We start from the raw sequence: 19,741 nt of genomic DNA on the forward strand, positions 1-19,741 counted from the left end.
TTACCTTCTGTGGTCTCGAGTCACCATCTTACCAAAAATAGTCTACCGTTACCGTTTTTATCCCCTCCCCTCTACACAATTATGCGTGGCATCTCTCTCTCTCTCTCTGCGGAACTGTGCTACCGCAATGCTCACAACCCTGCATTTCTTTAGACAGCGGTGGAAATGGCCATCATATTCTGTTGTATGAAAATAAAAATAAACAATCCCGATGAATCTCCATCCTGCCGACCTTCAACAAAATATCGACATCAATAACACTCTTAACTTGGTCATGGCTAGCATGCTATTTAGGCGTGCACGCAACTGACGCACGTACACACACGCTCCAGTAACCACATGTAGCAAAATTATGATTGCCAAAAGACGGTGGTTTTAGCATCTGTGTTGCCCCAAACAAAAGAGCCCTGTTGTAGCCTACATGCACAACAGCAAATGAATAGCCAGCTTATTCTGATTTTCGAGTAGCCAAGCTTATCCGTTCACATCACTGGAGAGTTCGGTCGGATGCGACAAGTTTCTTATGTTGAGGGCTCGGTGTGAGAGATAGATAGAGGAACTGACGGGCAGACAGAGCGAACTAGCACTCGTGTAACTGGAGGGGAGGGGGAGACGCATTCTCACCGAGTACACACACGCATTGGCTACATCTACTGTAGACAAATTCCTGTTTCACTGATGTGTCTCTGTATCCGCTGTATATCTGTTAAAACCATTTCATCATGGCTGAGTTATGTTTAGTAGAGAAATGACATACAGTTTCTTACACGGTATTTTTTTCACGTAATTTTGTCTTATTACCCCCCTGTTTGTTATTTCGAGGCCGTTATTTGTCGTCCACCCCCTCTCTCTCTTTTTCTCTCCATCTCCTTTTCCTCTCTTTGGGAGTGTGACGGTCTTCGAATAAGCTTCTGAAATAATAAGCCGGCAGGTAAGACTTGTCTATAAGACTATTTACATTCGGGGCTTGTAATATAGGTTATAATATTGGTCATTGTTTAAGTGCTTGTATTTGGTTTAACGAAAAACCAATCAATCGATGGCTATTTGCAAGCTACATTCTCCTGCCAATTCGTTTCACACTGCTCGCAACCCACTAATCGTCTGTGTGTGTCAGTTTAAAACAGTAACAGACCATGAATGTAGGCAATTAAACGTCAAATTAATGTGCCTTTGTTCTGCAAATTACAATACAAGAGCAGAAATGATGCTTCGAATGCAACTACATATCCCTATAATATCGCGTTTGGGCGCGGGCGAACGCGCATCCATATAAATCCGTTTATACAGGTGTTTAATATGCCTGTATGAGAATGTCCTGCACATTTTCAGTGTGTTTGAGGTAATAGTGTGTGAATGTGTCTTTGATCCTCAGTCAAACGAGTTCTCACGCACTATGCCGGTCGTGTAACACTAGGCGTCCATTTTCCACGGTGGAGGCAGTGCAGTCAGTGTGATGTGTATACTGTATTAATGAATGCACTGCGGTCCGCATCGCTGTATTTCAGTCTCTCCATGCTCTCCGCCGCGGCTCTGTCTGTCGTGCTGTATCGAACATGTGTCTGTGTGGCATTGCTTTCATATCATCCATCCTTCACACTGTCTATCTCTGCCTGAATGCTCAAGCGCGCCAATAACTATGGAAGCCTATCATATTAGTTTCATGCTGTAGCCTAAATGCACCGCATGATCTTATGGGCATGTCATTTGTGACCATCTTGTTTTGAGGCCTCTGCCTCGTCTCCCCAAATGACCACCACACATGCATTTTTTTTTTATATTTTAGATCCATACATAAATATTTATCCCACACATAGGTTGTTCAATCCTTAATTCTCCATAGGATTATGAAATCTGAGGTGGAATGGTGTGCCCCAGTGGTATTTCACATTAGTGGGTTTGAGTGACCAGAGTGCAGAACATCATCTTTGGTATGTCATGAAGCTCATAAGTATTTGTATTTTTTCTCTATAAATGGCCATTTGCTAAGTTGTCACCAACCTCTCTCTCTCTCTCTCTCTCTCTCTCTCTCTCTCTCTCTCTCTCTCTCTCTCATATATGCACTTCTGCTAGTCATCCGTTCCATCCTTAGAATTAACAGGCATTCAATTCCAAGCAATGTTCGACTACATTTGGACTGGGAACCATTTGAAATGTCGGATTACTTGACAATTATATCACGCCATCACTCGGAATTCACCATCTTTCCCAGTAACCTATTTCTACACCTGCTACAGTGGAAAATAATGTTATTCCACTATGTTGGCTGGAGTGGGAAGAATCATGGGGGATTTTGGAGCTGAACTGTAAGGCCATTCTGTCCATTGTATTGCTATGGTTCTTTCTGCAGCTCTGTTTTCTCCTGACCCCACAGCATCCCCCTCAGACATGCTCTCTGTATTGGTTGTTGTTCTGTGATGATGTGTGTGACTGTCCAGAGGGCCCTGGCTCTTCCATGCATGTAGCCATCTCTGCAGCTGCAGCACTGTCAGGAACCATGCCATTGCATCGTCTGACCTCTTGATGTAATAACGTAGTCCAAGTTGTTGGGCTGTTCACAATCCACTGCAATATAGAGCTTTATATGGTGGTCATAATTTATAGCATAATTATTTTCTCCTGATTCATTTCCCCCAGAATATTAGGACTGTTCCAAACACTCTTTCTTAAAGCAGCCCTGTAAGATAGAACAGGGACTCCCAAAGTTTTTCACTCTGGGCCCCCCTTCCAGCATTGGGGAACATTGTGTGTTATAAATAGCTTGCTAAGTTATGCTATGACTGACATGACAAGAGGAACTGATGATGCACTACCGAATTTTGAAATTGTACCTTTCCAGTCTTGTAGTCTTGTAGACGGTGAGCTACCTGGATAGACTTGTAGACAGTGAGCTAGCTGGATAGGCTTGTAGACAGTGAGCTAGCTGGATAGACTCATGAGCTAGCTGGATAGACTTGTAGACAGTGAGCTATCTGGATAGACTTGTAGACAGTGAGCTAGCTGGATAGACTTGTAGACCGTGAGCTAGCTGGATAGACTTGTAGACCGTGAGCTAGCTGGATAGACTTGTAGACAGTGAGCTAGCTGGATAGACTTGTAGATCGGGAGCTAGCTGGATAGACTTGTAGACAGTGAGCTAGCTGGATAGACTTGTAGACAGTGAGCTAGCTGGATAGACTTGTAGACAGTGAGATAGCTGGATAGACTTGTAGACAGTGAGCTAGCTGGATAGACTTGTAGACAGTGAGCTAGCTGGATAGACTTGTAGACAGTGAGCTAGCTGGATAGACTTGTAGACAGTGAGCTAGCTGGATAGACTTGTAGACAGTGAGCTAGCTGGATAGACTCATGAGCTAGCTGGATAGACTCATGAGCTAGCTGGATAGACTTGTAGACAGTGAGCTAGCTGGATAGACTTGTAGACCGTGAGCTAGCTGAATAGACTTGTAGACTGTGATCTAGCTGGATAGACTTGTAGACCGTGAGCTAGCTGGATAGACTTGTAGACCGTGACCTAGCTGGATAGACTTGTAGACCATGAGCTAGCTGGATAGACTTGTAGACCGTGAGTTAGCTGGATAGACTTGTAGACCGTGAGCTAGCTGGATAGACTTGTAGACCGTGAGCTAGCTGGATAAACTTGTAGACCGTGAGTTAGCTGGATAGACTTGTAGACCGTGACCTAGCTGGATAGACTTGTAGACTGTGACCTAGCTGGATAGACTTGTAGACCGTGACCTAGCTGGATAGACTTGTAGCACATTTTGAAGCCCTCCACAATGAAAGCTGTTTGATTTATTGTCATTCACCAAACTGCTTCTCCATTGTGTGTTGATCAGTGTTCTATGCAGAAAGGTCAAATCCATGCTACTACTCTGGTGTATTGGTGAGACCCAGGAAGATAAGGAGCCATTTCAACTCAACCCATTGACTCTGTGATTTAACAGTGAGTGTTTGGCCTGCTAGAGTTTGTCTATAGTACTAATCAACAAGTTGAAGCCGGCAGGGGCGCAACTTTCACTGGGGACGGGGGGTTAGGCCCCCCCTCCCTCACATTCTGAAATTGCATTTTAGTCCCCCCCAGTTTTATCATTGGAATGTGATAGAAAATTAGGCAATGGTGAGCTTTAGGACCATGCGGATGCCTCCGAGCGGTCAGGTAGGCTGTTTGGAGTGTATATCCAATTGGATACATTTTTGTTATATAAAAAAAAACATTATGTCCCCCCACTTCAAAAACCAAAGTTGTGCCCCTGGAATGAGGTGTGGTGTAGATCTGCAGGTCTCCCATAGATAATCAATAATAGATATGCAGTACCCCCATATATATTACATTTACATTGAACAGATAGTACACTTTGATCAGTTTGAGATTTAATGTCATAATCTGTTTGAGGACACTGTTTCCAGGTTGCTCTGATTGAGGTGCTGGGTCATTCCATTTAGGAAATGTGGCTCCAATTGGTTTCTCTTGGTAATCTTGGTGTTGGGCAGGTTTGAATATACTTTTTTGTTCAAAATTACAAATGGCTTTACATTGAAAGGGGGGAACTCACTTCATCCAATGTCAATGTGGAACACCCACTACCCAATGGGGCGGCAGGGTAGCCTAGTGGTTAGAGCGTTGGACTAGTAACCGGAAGGTTGTGAGTTCAAACCCCCGAGCTGACAAGGTACAAATCTGTCGTTCTGCCCCTGAACAGGCAGTTAACCCACTGTTCCCAGGCCGTCATTGAAAATAAGAATTTGTTCTTAACTGACTTGCCTGTTTAAATAAAGATAAAATAAAAATAAATAAACTGGCCTAGGGGTAAAAGTGATATCAGCCAATTTATGGGTGACCTAGAACAGTTGGACAGAATATCTGAAACTTTTGAACATTTCCTCTTTCTTTTCCCCTTTCCATCTCTTTTCATTTCACTATACTGTAATTCCAGTCCCAGGAAGGAATGATTTCTTCTCCCCCGTCTCCCTTTCTCTCACTCCTTCTGTTTCTCTGTTCAGTGAAACGCAGTAGTTGAGTTCTGCAATGATCATCATTTCTGTCATGCAGCAATTGTTCAGAGGATCAATGCTTTTGTAGCAGGGCTGCCTTTTATGACTATGGTTCTGGGCTCCCATTCTTCTATCCAGCCTCTCCTTAACCAATCTCTCCTTACCCAGTCTCTCCTTACCCAGCCTCTCATTAACCAGCCTCTCCTTACCCAGTCTCTCCTTACCCAGCCTCTCCTTACCCAGTCTCTCCTTACCCAGTCTCTCCTTACCCAGCCTCTCCTTACCCAGTCTCTCCTTACCCAGTCTCTCCTTACCCAGCCTCTCCTTACCCAGTCTCTCCATACCCAGCCTCTCCTTACACAGCCTCTCCTTACCCAGCCTCTCCTTACCCAGTCTCTCCATACCCAGTCTCTCCTTACCCAGCCTCTCCTTAACCAGTCTCTCCTTAACCAGTCTCTCCTTACCCATGCTCTCCTTACCCAGCCTCTCCTTAACCAGTCTCTCCTTAACCAGTCTCTCCTTACCCATGCTCTCCTTACCCAGCCTCTCCTTACCCAGTCTCTCCTTACCAAGCCTCTCCTTACCCAGCCTCTCCTTACCTTACCCATTCTCTCCTTAACCAGCCTCTCCTTACCCAGCCTCTCCTTACCCAGCCTCTCCTTACCCAGCCTCTCCTTACCCAGCCTCTCCTTACCCAGCCTCTCCTTACCCATCCTCTCCTTACCAAGTCTCTCCTTACCCAGTGTCTCCTTGCCAAGTCTCTCCCTACCCAGCCTCTCCTTACCCACCCACTCCTTTCCCAGCCTCTCCTTACCAAGTTTCTCCTTACTCAGTCTCCCCTTACCCAGTCTCTCCTTACCCAGTTTCGCCTTACCAAGTCTCTCCTTACCCAGCCTCTCCTTACCCAGTCTGTCCTTAACCCGTCTCTCCTTAACCTGTCTCTCCTTAACCAGCCTCTCCTTACCCAGCCTCTCCTTACCCAGCCTCTCCTTAACCAGCCTCTCCTTACCCAGCCTCTCCTTACCCAGCCTCTCCTTACCCATCCACTCCTTTCCCAGCCTCTCCTTACCAAGTTTCTCCTTACTCAGTCTCCCCTTACCCAGTCTCTCCTTACCCAGTTTCGCCTTACCAAGTCTCTCCTTACCCAGCCTCTCCTTACCCAGCCTCTCCTTACCCAGTCTGTCCGTACCCAGTCTCTCCTTAACCAGTCTCTCCATACCCAGTCTCTCTTTACCCAGTCTCTCCTTACCCAGTCTCTCCATAACCGGTCTCTCTTTAAACCGTCTCTCCTTAACCACTCTCTCTTAACCTGTCTCTCCTTAACCTGTCTCTCCTTACCCAGCCTCTCGTTATAGTGCATCTCTTCTTCTCTCCATTCTCTCTCCAGTCTCTCCCCCAGTCTCTCCCCCAGTCTCTCTTCAGTCTCTCTTCAGTCTCTCTCCAGTCTCTCTCCAGTCTCTCTCCAGTCTCCCACCAGTCTCCCACCAGTCTCCCACCAGTCTCCCATCAGTCTCCCATCAGCCTCTCCCCAGTCTCTCCCAGTCTCTCTCTTACTCTCTCTCCAGTCTCTCTTCAGTCTCTCTTCAGTCTCCCACCAGCCTCCCCCCAGCCTCCCCCAGTCTCTCTCAAGTCTCTCTCCAGTCTCTCTCCAGTCTCTTCAATCTCTCTCCAGTCTCCCACCAGTCTCCCACCAGTCACCCCCCAGTCTCTCCCCAGTCTCTCTTACTCTCTCCAGTCTTTCCCAAGTCTCTCTCCAGTCTCTCTCCAGTCTTTCCCCCAGTCTCTCTTCAGTCTCCCGCCAGTCTCCCCCAGTCTCCCCCCAGTCTCTCCCCAGTCTCTCTTCAGTCTCTCTTCAGTCTCTCCCAACTCTTTATCCAGTCTCTCCAGTCTCTCCCCCAGTCTCCCCCCAGTCTCTCCCCAGTCTCTCTCTTACTCTCTCTACAGTCTCTCTCCAGTCTCTCCCAAGTCTCTCCCCCAGTCTCTCTCCAGTCTTTCTTCAGTCTCTCTTCAGTCTCTCTTCAGTCTCTCCCAACTCTTTATCCAGTCTCTCCAGTCTCTCTTCAGTCTCTCTTCAGTCTCTCCCCAGTCTCTCTCTTACTCTCTCTCCAGTCTCTGCCAAGTCTCTCTCCAGTCTCTCCAAAGTCTTTCTCCAGTCTCTCCAGTCTCTCCCCCAGGCTCTCTTCAGTCTCTCTCCAGTCTCTCTCTTACTCTCTCTCCAGTCTCCCCCAAGTCTTTCCTCCAGTCTCTCCAGTCTCTCGCCAGTCTCCCCCAGTCTCCCCCAGTCTCCCCCCAGTCTCTTCCCAGTCTCCCCCAGTCTCTCTCCAGTCTCCCACCAGTCACCCCCAGTCTCCCCCAGTCTCCCCAGTCTCTCCCCAGTCTCTCTCTTACTCTCTCTCCAGTCTCTCCCCCAGTCTTTCTTCAGACTCTCTTCAGTCTCTCTCCAGTCTCTCTCCAGTCTCCCACCAGTCACCCCCCAGTCTCCCCCCAGTCTCTCCCCAGTCTCTCTCTTACTCTCTCTCCAGTCTCTCTCCAGTCTCTCCCAAGTCTCTCTCCCAGTCTCTCTCCAGTCTCTCCCCCAGTCTCTCTTCAGTCTCTCTTCAGTCTCTCCCCAGTCTCTCTCTTACTCTCTCTCCAGTCTCTGCCAAGTCTCTCTCCAGTCTCTCCAAAGTCTTTCTCCAGTCTCTCCAGTCTCTCCCCCAGGCTCTCTTCAGTCTCTCTCCAGTCTCTCTCTTACTCTCTCTCCAGTCTCTCCCAAGTCTTTCCTCCAGTCTCTCCAGTCTCTCGCCAGTCTCCCCCAGTCTCCCCCAGTCTCTCCCCAGTCTCCCCCAGTCTCTCTCCAGTCTCCCACCAGTCACCCCCAGTCTCCCCCAGTCTCCCCCCAGTCTCTCCCCAGTCTCTCTCTTACTCTCTCTCCAGTCTCTCTCCAGTCTCTCCCAAGTCTCTCCCCCAGTCTCTCTTCAGTCTCTCTTCAGTCTCTCCCAACTCTTTATCCAGTCTCTCCAGTCTCTCCCCCAGTCTCCCCCCAGTCTCTCTCTTACTCTCTCTCCAGTCTCTCTCCCGTCTCTCCCAAGTCTCTCCCCCAGTCTCTCTCCAGTCTCTCCCCCAGTCTTTCTTCAGACTCTCTTCAGTCTCTCTCCAGTCTCTCTCCAGTCTCCCACCAGTCACCCCCCAGTCTCCCCCCAGTCTCTCCCCAGTCTCTCTCTTACTCTCTCTCCAGTCTCTCTCCAGTCTCTCCCAAGTCTCTCCCCCAGGCTCTCTTCAGTCTCTCTCCAGTCTCTCTCTTACTCTCTCTCCAGTCTCTCCCAAGTCTTTCCTCCAGTCTCTCCAGTCTCTCGCCAGTCTCCCCCAGTCTCCCCCAGCCTCCCCCCACTCTCTGCCCAGTCTCCCCCAGTCTCTCTCCAGTCTCCCACCAGTCACCCCCAGTCTCCCTCAGTCTCCCCCCAGTCTCTCCCCAGTCTCTTTCTTACTCTCTCTCCAGTCTCTCCCCCAGTCTCTCCCAAGTCTCTCCCCCAGTCTCTCTTCAGTCTCTCTTCAGTCTCTCCCAACTCTTTATCCAGTCTCTCCAGTCTCTCCCCCAGTCTCCCCCCAGTCTCTCTCTTACTCTCTCTCCAGTCTCTCTCCAGTCTCTCTCCCGTCTCTCCCAAGTCTCTCCCCCAGTCTCTCTCCAGTCTCTCCCCCAGTCTTTCTTCAGACTCTCTTCAGTCTCTCTCCAGTCTCTCTCCAGTCTCCCACCAGTCACCCCACAGTCTCCCCCAGTCTCTCCCCAGTCTCTCTCTTACTCTCTCTCCAGTCTCTCTCCAGTCTCTCCCAAGTCTCTCCCCAGTCTCTCTCCAGTCTCTCCCCCAGTCTTTCTTCAGTCTCTCCCAACTCTTTATCCAGTCTCTCCAGTCTCTCTTCAGTCTCTCTTCAGTCTCTCCCCAGTCTCTCTTTTACTCTCTCTCCAGTCTCTGCCAAGTCTCTCTCCAGTCTCTCCAAAGTCTTTCTCCAGTCTCTCCAGTCTCTCCCCCAGTCTCTCTTCAGGCTCTCTTCAGTGTCTCTCCAGTCTCTCCCCAGCCTCTCTCTTACTCTCTCTCCAGTCTCTCCCAAGTCTTTCCTCCAGTCTCTCCAGTCTCTCGCCAGTCTCCCCCAGTCTCCCCCAGTCTCCCCCCAGTCTCTCCCCAATCTCCCCCAGTCTCTCTCCAGTCTCCCACCAGTCACCCCCAGTCTCCCCCAGTCTCTCCCAAGTCTCTCCCCCAGTCTCTCTTCAGTCTCTCTTCAGTCTCTCCCAACTCTTTATCCAGTCTCTCCAGTCTCTCCCCCAGTCTCCCCCCAGTCTCTCCCCAGTCTCTCTCTTACTCTCTCTCCAGTTTCTCTCCAGTCTCTCCCAAGTCTCTCCCCCAGTCTCTCTCCAGTCTCTCCCCCAGTCTTTCTTCAGACTCTCTTCAGTCTCTCTTCAGTCTCTCCCCAGTCTCTCTCTTACTCTCTCTCCAGTCTCTGCCAAGTCTCTCTCCAGTCTCTCCAAAGTCTTTCTCCAGTCTCTCCCCCAGTCTCTCTTCAGGCTCTCTTCAGTCTCTCTCCAGTCTCTCCCCAGTCTCTCTCTTACTCTCTCTCCAGTCTCTCTCCAGTCTCTCCCAAGTCTTTCCTCCAGTCTCTCCAGTCTCTCGCCAGTCTCCCCCAGTCTCCCCCAGTCTCTCCCCAGTCTCCCCCAGTCTCCCCCAGTCTCTCCCCAGTCTCTCTCTTACTCTCTCTCCAGTCTCTCTCCAGTCTCTCCCAAGTCTCTCCCCCAGTCTCTCTTCAGTCTCTCCCAACTCTTTATCCAGTCTCTCCAGTCTCTCCCACAGTCTCTCTTCAGTCTCTCTTCAGTCTCTCCCCAGTCTCTCTCTTACTCTCTCTCCAGTCTCTCCCAAGTCTCTCCCCCAGTCTCTCTCTTACTCTCTCTCTCCAGTCTCTCTCCTGTCTCTCCAAGTCTTTCTTCCAGTCTCCCCCAGTCTCTCTCTTACTCTCTCTCCAGTCTCTCTCCAGTCTCTCCCAAGTCTCTCCCCAGTCTCTCTTCAGTCTCTCTTCAGTCTCTCCCAACTCTTTATCCAGTCTCTCTTCAGTCTCTCTTCAGTCTCTCTTCAGTCTCTCTTCAGTCTCTCCCCAGTCTCTCTCTTACTCTCTCTCCAGTCTCTGCCAAGTCTCTCTCCAGTCTCTCCAAAGTATTTCTCCAGTCTCTCCAGTCTCCCCCCCAGTCTCTCTTCAGGCTCTCTTCATTCTCTCTCCAGTCTCTCCCCAGTCTCTCTCTTACTCTCTCTCCAGTCTCTCTCCAGTCTCTCCCAAGTCTTTCCTCCAGTCTCTCCAGTCTCTCCCCCAGTCTCTCTTCAGTCTCTCGTCAGTCTCTCTTCAGTCTCTCTCCAGTCTCTCCCCAGTCTCTCTCTTACTCTCTCTCCAGTCTCTCCCAAGTCTCTCTTCAGTCTCTCTTCAGTCTCTCTTCAGTCTCCCACCAGTCTCCCCCTGTCTCCCCCAAGTCTCTCCAGTCTCTCTCCAGTCTCTCTCTTACTCTCTCTCCAGTCTCTCTCCAGTCTCTCCCAAGTCTCTCCCAAGTCTCTCTCCAGTCTCTCTTCAGTCTCTCTCCAGTGTCCCCCAGTCTCTCCCCAGTCTCTCGCTTACTCTCTCTCCAGTCTCTCTTCCGTCTCTCTCCAGTCTCTCTCCAGTCTCCCACCGGTCTCCCCCCAGTCTCCACCCAGTCTCTCCCCAGTCTCACCCAAGTCTCTCTCCAGTCTCTCCCCATTCTATCCCCATTCTCTCTCCAGTCTCTCCTCATCTCTTTCTCTCTTCAGTCTTGCGTACCCCAGTCTCTCATCACTTTCCAGTCTCTCCCCCAGTCTCTCCTCCAGTCTCTCCAGTCTTACTCTCGCTCCAGTCTCTCCCAAGTCTCTCTCCAGTCTCTCTCCAGTCTCTCCCCCAGTCTCTCGCTTACTCTCTCTCCACTCTCTCTCCAGTCTCTCTTCCGTCTCTCTCCAGTCTCTCTCCAGTCTCCCACCGGTCTCCCCCCAGTCTCCACCCAGTCTCTCCCCAGTCTCACCCAAGTCTCTCTCCAGTCTCTCCCCATTCTATCCCCATTCTCTCTCCAGTCTCTCCTCATCTCTTTCTCTCTTCAGTCTTGCGTACCCCAGTCTCTCATCACTTTCCAGTCTCTCCCCCAGTCTCTCCTCCAGTCTCTCCAGTCTTACTCTCGCTCCAGTCTCTCCCAAGTCTCTCTCCAGTCTCTCTCCAGTCTCTCCCCCAGTCTCTCGCTTACTCTCTCTCCAGTCTCTCTCCAGTCTCTCCCAAGTCTCTCTCCAGTCTCTCCCCAGTCTCTCCCAAGTCTCTCTCCAGTCTCTCCCCCAGTCTCTCTGCAATCTCTCTTCCGTCACCCCCCAGTCTCCCCCCAGTCTCCCCCCAGTCTCTCCCCCAGTCTCTCCCCCAGTCTCTCCCCCAGTCTCTCCCCCAGTCTCTCTTCAGTCTCTCTCTTACTCTCTCTCCAGTCTCTGTCCAGTCACCCCCAGGTCTCCCCCCAGTCTCTCTCCAGTCTCTCCCAAGTCTCTCTCCAGTCTCTCTCCAGTCTCTCCCCAGTGTCTCTCCCCAATCTCTTCCCAATCTTCCCAGTCTCTCCTCCAGTCTCTCCAGTCTTACTCTCTCTCCAGTCTCTCCCAAGTCTCTCTCCAGTCTCTCTCCAGTCTCTCACCCAGTCTCTCTTCAGTCTCTCTTCCATCACCCCCCAGTCTCACCCCAGTCTCCCCCTAGTCTCTCCCCCAGTCTCTCCTCCAGTCTCTCTTCAGTCTCTCTCTTACTCTCTCTCCAGTCTCTGTCCAGTCACCCCCAGGTCTCCCCCAGTCTCCCCCCAGTCTCTCTCCAGTCTGTCTCCAGTCTCTCTCCATTCTCTCCCAAGTCTCTCTCCAGTCTCTCTCCAGTCTCTCTCCAGTCTCTCCCCAGTCTCTCCCCCAGTCTCTCTCCAGTCTCTCTCCAGTCTCTCTCCAGTCTCCCACCAGTCTCCCCCCAGTCTCTCCCCCAGTCTCTCTTCAGTCTCTCTCTTACTCTCTCTCCAGTCTCTGTCCAGTCACCCCCAGGTCTCCCCCAGTCTCTCCCCAGTCTCTCTCCAGTCTCTTGCCAGTCTCTCCCCAGTGTCTCTCCAGTCTCTCCCCAATCTATCTGCAGTCTCTCACCAGTCAAATGTGTCTCACGTTGTCTACTGATTGAGAGAGGATCAAGTCTTTCTATCAGCGCAGCCAATGTCTGCTTATAGTGCGAGCACATCATGCCTGCCCCACTTCCTCATTGCTAGCTGTAGCCTGTCCTGAGGAAACACTGCTTTCACTGGGAGTCTGGGCTGCATCACCACTTATTATGCTGCACAGAAGTTAACACACTTGAATAATGCAACACGGCATGTAGAAATGTTTTAACTGTTAATTACTGTTCGCATGACAATGTCCATTACAGGCTAGAACACTTTACAATGCAAGAAGATGCCGGTAGCTTCCAGCTTTGTAGGCTAACTTTTCATTGCTAGCTTACAAGTGAAGCTAACATCAATTCACTACCATAGTACTTTTTTGCAAACCATTGAGCAAAATATTGCTGATTTCAAAGCTGATTGTCACCAAAAACTTGATTAACTTTCGCCTCACATTTCTACTCATCTTTGCTCCAGCCTCGAACTGACTGTGTCTGTGAATGATGTCATGGGTCTAAAAGAGACAGCAGGAAATGTTCTAAAATAAAACATGTTGTTTTTCATCCGTAGCCAAAACAAGCTCAATAACTCAATGCATGCACACACACCTATTGAATATGCATTCACCTGTGTTGTGAATAGGCTTAGGCTACATGTTGATTTACCCAGTTTATCAATGGAGATATACCCTTCAAATACATTATTACCATTATGCTGTTATGTAGGCTAGTTAGATTGTTGGCAAAAGTTATAACTAAATGTCTCGGGGTCCATGGCCAGGAAACTCCCCAGACCTTAATCCCATTGAGAACCTGTGGTCAATCCTCAAGAGGCGGGTGGACAAACAAAACCCCACAAATTCCAAACTCCATGCATTGATTATGCGAAAATGGGCTGCCATCAGTCAAGATGTGGCCCAGAAGTTAATTGACAGCATGCCAGGGCGGATTGCAGAGGTTTTGAAAAAGAAGGGTCAACACTGCAAATATTGACTCTTTGCATCAACTTCATGTAATTATCAATAAAAGCCTTTGACACTTATGAAATGCTTTGTAATTATACTTCAGTATTCCATAGTAACATCTGACAAAAATATCTAAATACACTGAAGCAGCAAACTTTGTGAAAATTAATATTTGTGTCATTCTCAAAACTTTTGGCCACGACTGTACTATAGAGCCTTAATGGAGGGATACATGGACCTGTACTATAGAGCCTTAAAGGAGGGATACATGGACCTGTACTATAGATCCTTAATGGAGGGATACATGGACCTGTACTATAGAGCCTTAATGGAAGGATACATGGACCTGTACTATAGATCCTTAATGGAGGGATACATGGACCTGTACTATAGAGCCTTAATGGAAGGATACATGGACCTGTACTATAGAGCCTTAATGGAAGGATACATGGACCTGTACTATAGAGCCTTAATGGAAGGATACATGGACCTGTACTATATAGCCTTAATGGAAGTATACATGGACCTGTACTATAGAGCCTTAATGGAAGGATACATGGACCTGTACTATAGAGCCTTAATGGAAGGATACATGGACCTGTACTATAGAGCCTTAATGGAAGGATACATGTACCTGTACTATAGAGCCTTAACATAGAAATACTATACAGTATAACTATATAAGGGGGAAACTTACTCTCGTGTACAGATTCTCGTGGACAAATAAAATGGTGAGAATCTGCCAGGCTCATTTGGACGAATCAAGATTGACGAAGGCAGTGCATAACACTGGTGCAGTGATTTTCTAGCCTTGTGCGGATGATAAACGGTTTCCACTAGATTCCACAGCCACAAAATCAAAATGGAATCTATCGTAAAAATTCATGAAAACAAAAATTATAAACGTAGGTGAAATTATGGCTGAGTTTTTCATTCCATTACCGCTCTGGTCTCAGATCCACAATGAACTGCAGTGTAAATACATACATCACCTGTGTTTTCCTGTCATGGAAATGAACTAGCTGGTGTATTGCATGATGTGGTGGTGCTGTATATCAGTGTGATGAATCAGCCCTATGGTATCAGAGACATAAAGCCACTGCCTGTGTAGAGTCACTGAGTGTATAGAGCAGAGATAAAAGACTTCACAGAGCCGCCTCCTCCTTCTGACTGTCATGCTCAGTGATCAAAAGTCACACAACATGGGCCCCCTGCCTGTGTGTGCATGCGTGCGTGGGTCCATGACAATGTAGTTGGCTAAAGAACTTTCCATTGATCTACTGTGAAGTGATGGAGTGTTAATGGTTTAGATGTTTAGATGATGTTTATATTGACTGTTCATTATGCTCGTGTGTGTGTGTGTGTGTGTGTGTGTGTGTGTGTGTGTGTGTGTGTGTGTGTGTGTGTGTGTGCATGCCCACATTGCTGCTGTTTGTGTTGTCTCTGTATCATCCAATGAGACTCCTCATAAGCATATAAGACTCAGTTTTACAGTGTAAAAGTGCTGATGAGTGGTCATATAAAATAGAAGGGAAAGGAAATAGAAGGGAAAGGAAGTCCAAGCGCTCAATTCAATCAAACATGAACTGCAGAGGAACACCTTTCTCATGTTTTTCCTGTGGCCAAATAGAATGGCAGAATAGTTTGGGGTACTGTAGGAATACCAGGAAGACTGAGATTGACATGCTTCCTCGAATAAGACACATGCCTCTGCAGACAGTTGTTCCTAAACTAATGTGATAATATACATTGCGTGTTAGTGAGTCCAGGGAACGTCAGTTCATCCACATGTTACACCCAAACCAGAGCGGCCACATTGCGTGCCCAAGCGTTGCAAAAATACATGAATGTGTATGTCATTTCATCCACACTGCTCTCACGCGACAGCGGGCGTTGGCATAGCCAGGCGCTAAAATAGAACTTGGTTTTATTTGAGATGCTTGATGTGTTGTAAGTCCCACCTCTCCCATTTAATCATTGGTTTTCAGTAGCATACAAACCCACCTTTGTATTTGTAAGATGAATGAGGAGAGATGAATCATAGATACAGTAACTAACTAAAAACAAACAGTTTCACCTTTTATCTGTGGATTAACACTAGAAGCCCTGAGAGCATCATTTTGAGGTCATATGAATTTAACATTTTAATTACTCAGACATTTTCAAAGTTACTTGTAACTTTTCCTAAATAAGTCACACTACCTTTGTTAGAATTTCCATAGCTAAGCAGTTTTAGGAGGACAGGTCCCTCCTTCCCTTCCTTCACCCGACAGGCTGCCATCTGACAATGGCCAATGGAAACTACTGTACACCTAAACTAGATCGAAACTCATTTCACACATAGGCCTATAATAATAGATGTAGCCTAAAAACAAGTTTAAATTGACAATAGTCTGATGGGTGACAATATTATCAATTGCCTTGTGAATGGAGAGATTGCAGTGCAGTATGGGTAATTGACAAAGGGAACAGAGCTCACTAGAAAGCAACTTTAAAAGAAAAACTCATCCTTGCTGCAGGTACGACATTTTAATTTCATAACCAATTGGAAAGAGCAGGTCAGAAAGTTTCTAAAACACATACTGTACATTTGCCAAGCAACTCTTAAAATTAAGGCAAGGGCTCTATTTCAAAATGTTGAATATGATATCTGCTATTCCATGCGATCTATGATTGAGCACTTGCAGCAGCGTAGCCATATCCAGTAAGCACAGACTAGTAACATAACACAAGTTCAAATATGCTGTTCTGTTCATTTGAAATACAATACCTTTTTTGTACGTTTCTTTAGACCTGCCTTAATGAAATAATAATGCATTTCTTTGTGATGTGGTAAAACACTTGAACTGTTTTTACAGCCTACAGTAACATTAACAGATTAAAAACATTTGTTACCGAAGACCTTCATAAACATAACCAAAGGATTCTTTTTGCAATAGCATATATGACATGTATTTATTAGGCTTTGTTAGGCTGAATGCATTGGCTCAGAAGGGGATTGCTCAATGTTAATAGTCAGAATAGAGAAACACAACATTTTGTACGACTCCAGGTCCAAATACTACAAAGATCCAGCAAAAAAACGAAAACATATTTCAGGTAAAATAACAACCCAACGTTCATCTTCCAGGACATTTAGTTAGCAACATCAAGCTAGTTAAATGTCCATGAGTCTTTCACGTGTGTTTTGACATGCTCCCAAATGAATTGGTTCACAGTTGGTTTTGATATTTTAACCTGCTGGTGTGGATAGAAAATCAACATGTGTGCGATGGGGCATGTGGACGCATGCGCGTGGCAGGTGTAGTCAGCATGTTACTGTGGGAGCCTCTCAGGTGTTGACTGTCTCCCAGCTAGGCCTCTGCAGGCCTTCCTTTAGAGGTTCCAGGATTCCCTTAACTACAGATCTAGCATCAGACCACTCTACTCCCAGTCCTAACCTTCTCCATAGGGAGATGAAACCATCTGACCCTGTATCAATTGTTAGGGGAAATGTTGGGTTCTTGGGGGTTCCTGAAATCTCTGTTGACCAATGTGGGATATTTCTGGTGTTTGAATCACTTTCAGCAGTGTCTTTCTGGCAGGGGTTGCACAAAATTTCTCAATTATCAAAATGTTCAATGCATGTCCTTTATCGGCCACATTAAAATGTGTTTCTATGTAGCATCTGTAGATTAGAGAGGCACAGTCCAAGGGGGGCAGTGCTGTTCAACCAAACCTGTATTCCAGTATTTTGGTGGTAAGACAGATATATCATTACTCTTCCAGGTCCTGTTTGATTGATGTGCTCTGTGACCTAAATGCTTTCCACTGGGTGACACAAAAATGAATCTCAACTGGTTATATTATTTGTCTTTGTCTCTGAACATTTTACTCTTTACATGTGCGCACATGTGAGTGAGTCCATGCCAGCAAGCTTGTGAGTGTGTTTTTTTGTGTGTGTCTGTCCGTGTGGAGCCTTGCTCAAGGTGACAGCTGTGTAGACCCAGGAGTCAGGACCGTGCTCAGGTGTTCCAGCTCAGCCTCCTCCTCCTGCCAGACTCTCATCTGCAGCCTGATCTTACACACAACCCTCCCTGCTCATAATGACTGTGATGCTTTCAGTTGATCTGCGTGTTGGATGTTGATAATGTTGTTGTAGTCGTATGAGCCAGGCTTCTAAGCTTCTTGTTTCTGTTCTCAGAGACTTGGCTGGTGAATGAGACTAATGTCACAGAGAAGCTACAGACACAGAACATCTGTTAGTTTGTCTTCTATTCTCTGTTATGTCCTGATGTATTTTAGTCTATTGCTTCTATTGTGTTGTCATTTGAGTCCTGTAGATTCCACAAAGTATCGCTCATGAGGAATCTATTTTCATTGCCTATCTATATTTGTATGGTGTTGGTGTATGGTGTTGCAAAATAGAGGGATAGCCTTTCTTCTTCAAGATCCCTTTTACCCTGTACAAATTTCTCACTTGCCACCACCAAAGCACCCCCAGACCATCACATTGGGGGTGCTTTGACAGATGGCGTCAAGCACTCCTCCAGCATCTTTGAATTTTTTCTGCATCTCACGATTGTCCATCTTTGTGATCCGAACACCTCAAACGTATATTTGTCTGTTCATAAAAAAAAATTCCAATCTTCCTCTGTCCAGTGTCTGTGTTCTTTTGCCCATCTTAATCTTCTCTTTTTATTGGCCAGTCTGAGATATGGCTTTTTCTTTGCAACTCTGTCTTTTTCTTTGCAACTCTGCAACTCTGCCTAGAAGGCCAGCATCCTGGAGTCACCTCTTCACTGTTGATGTTGAGACTGGTGTTTTGCGGGTACTATTTAATGAAGCTGCCAGTTAAGGACTTGTGAAGTGTCTGTTTCTCAAACTAGACACTCTAATGTACTTGTCCTACTGCTCAGTTGTGCACCGGGGCCTCCCAATCCTCTTTCTATTCTGGTTAGAGACAGTTTGCGCTGTTCTGTGAAGGGAGTAGTACACAGCGTTGTACGAGATCTTCAGTTTCTTGGAAATTTCTCGCATGGAATAGTCTTCATTTCTCCGAACAAGAATAGACTGACGAGTTTCAAAATAAAGTTATTTTTTTCTGGCCATTTTGAGCCTGTAATCAAAGTCACAAATGCTGATGCTCCAGATACTCAACTAGTCTAAAGAAGGCCAGTTTTATTGCTTTCTTTAATCAGAACAACAGTTTTCAGCTGTGCTAACATAATTGCAAAAGGGTTTTCTAATGATCAATTAGCCTTTTAAAATGATGAACTTGGATTAGCTAACACAACGTGCCATTGGAACACAGGAGTGATGGTTGCTGATAATGGGCCTCTGTACGCCTATGTAGATATTCCATAATAAATCAGCCGTTTTCAGCTAAAATAGTCATTTACAACATTAACAATGTCTACACTGTATTTTTGACCAATTTGATGTGATTTTTCAAAAACAAGGACATTTCTAAGTGACCCCAAACGTTTGAATGGTAGTGTATGTCTTTGCCTTCTCCTCTAAGTATGGTCTAAGCTAGTCTAGCTAGCAACAATGGCACATAAGCAATAAAACACTGTCAGAAATCTTAAAACAAATGATGCTGTCACGTCGTTGTTCAGTGATGACTAATTAATCTAATGACCATAATACACGTCTTAATGTATTTGAGGATGTGTTGACTCTCTCTTGGTAGAATAGTGCTGTTGACTTATGTATTCAAATACATAATTCTTAAAAACTGAACATGTGTAATTCAGAAGTTTCAGATAGAACATTATGGTTGAACCCAGATTGACATTTCAGAGCCACAAGGTTCTATCTGCGATTGCACCCCCCTAAAAAACTGATTTACTAATGTCTCACGATTTTGATACTCTGCACTTCAGGTACCTTTAAGATGAGGACCCTAATGGGTTATAAAGAAGAATTCACTACAAAACTGTTCTGAGATCAGGGATGTGAAAACTTTGATGCTCAATATCTCAGAATTACAGTATGCTTTGTGCAGATAGAGCCTTGTAGTCCCACGGTCATGAATTGACTCTGAACTCTGTGAATCTCTAACTGTGGTGTGTAGGCTTTAGGCTGGGCACCTTACTGGACAGAATGTTCTCTAGCGTGTTCACTCTCCAGTCACGTACAGATGTAGGACCTTCATTTGAGACCGTTTGCTACCGCAGGAACATAATCCTACACCATCAGGAAATGTGAATTATTATGTGGATTATAATTAATAGACATTTTTGTAGGGGTTGATACATTTTTCGTAAAGGAAAATCAAGTCTGATATTTAAAATAACAAAGAAGACAAAGAAGACAAACAACAAAGAACTTGTTCTCAACTGAACTACCTGGTGAAATAAAGAAAATGACCAACTTCAGAAGCCTTTTTAAACCTTAAATACTCGTTGTATATGTCCTTCATAGCAGGAAAGTTTTCCTGCACCAGGGTGATCAAATTAAGATCCTACTTCTGTAGACCTTCTGCACTTCACGTGTGTGAGGAAAGTTATCTTAGCCGTCATCATTTATTCAAACAGCAATTTGGTAGTTGATCTGTGCAATGAATAGCTAATGCTGCAGCTGCTAAAATATCCACATCTCCTTTGTGATTTATGGGGCTGTTT

The 19,741-nt window shown here is 46.5% G+C and overlaps 1 protein-coding gene and 1 pseudogene across 1 annotated transcript in view; one reads left to right on the forward strand and one right to left on the reverse strand.

Moving 5' to 3' along the window:
• The first annotated feature begins 389 nt into the window (after positions 1–389).
• The window catches only part of cacng8b (calcium voltage-gated channel auxiliary subunit gamma 8b), a 64,111-nt gene continuing 44,759 nt past the window's right edge, over positions 390–19,741 (forward strand). The window contains exon 1 of the mRNA XM_090224959.1: positions 390–931. The gene's annotated coding sequence lies outside the window, so the exon portion shown is untranslated. The remainder of the gene's footprint in view (positions 932–19,741) is intronic.
• Positions 4,921–6,396, reverse strand: LOC149984453 (uncharacterized; annotated as a pseudogene).

The sequence above is a fragment of the Oncorhynchus mykiss genome, chromosome 3 (assembly GCF_057628025.1).
Source record: "Oncorhynchus mykiss isolate SJ-2025 chromosome 3, ASM5762802v1, whole genome shotgun sequence".
NCBI classification, from domain to species: domain Eukaryota; kingdom Metazoa; phylum Chordata; class Actinopteri; order Salmoniformes; family Salmonidae; genus Oncorhynchus; species Oncorhynchus mykiss.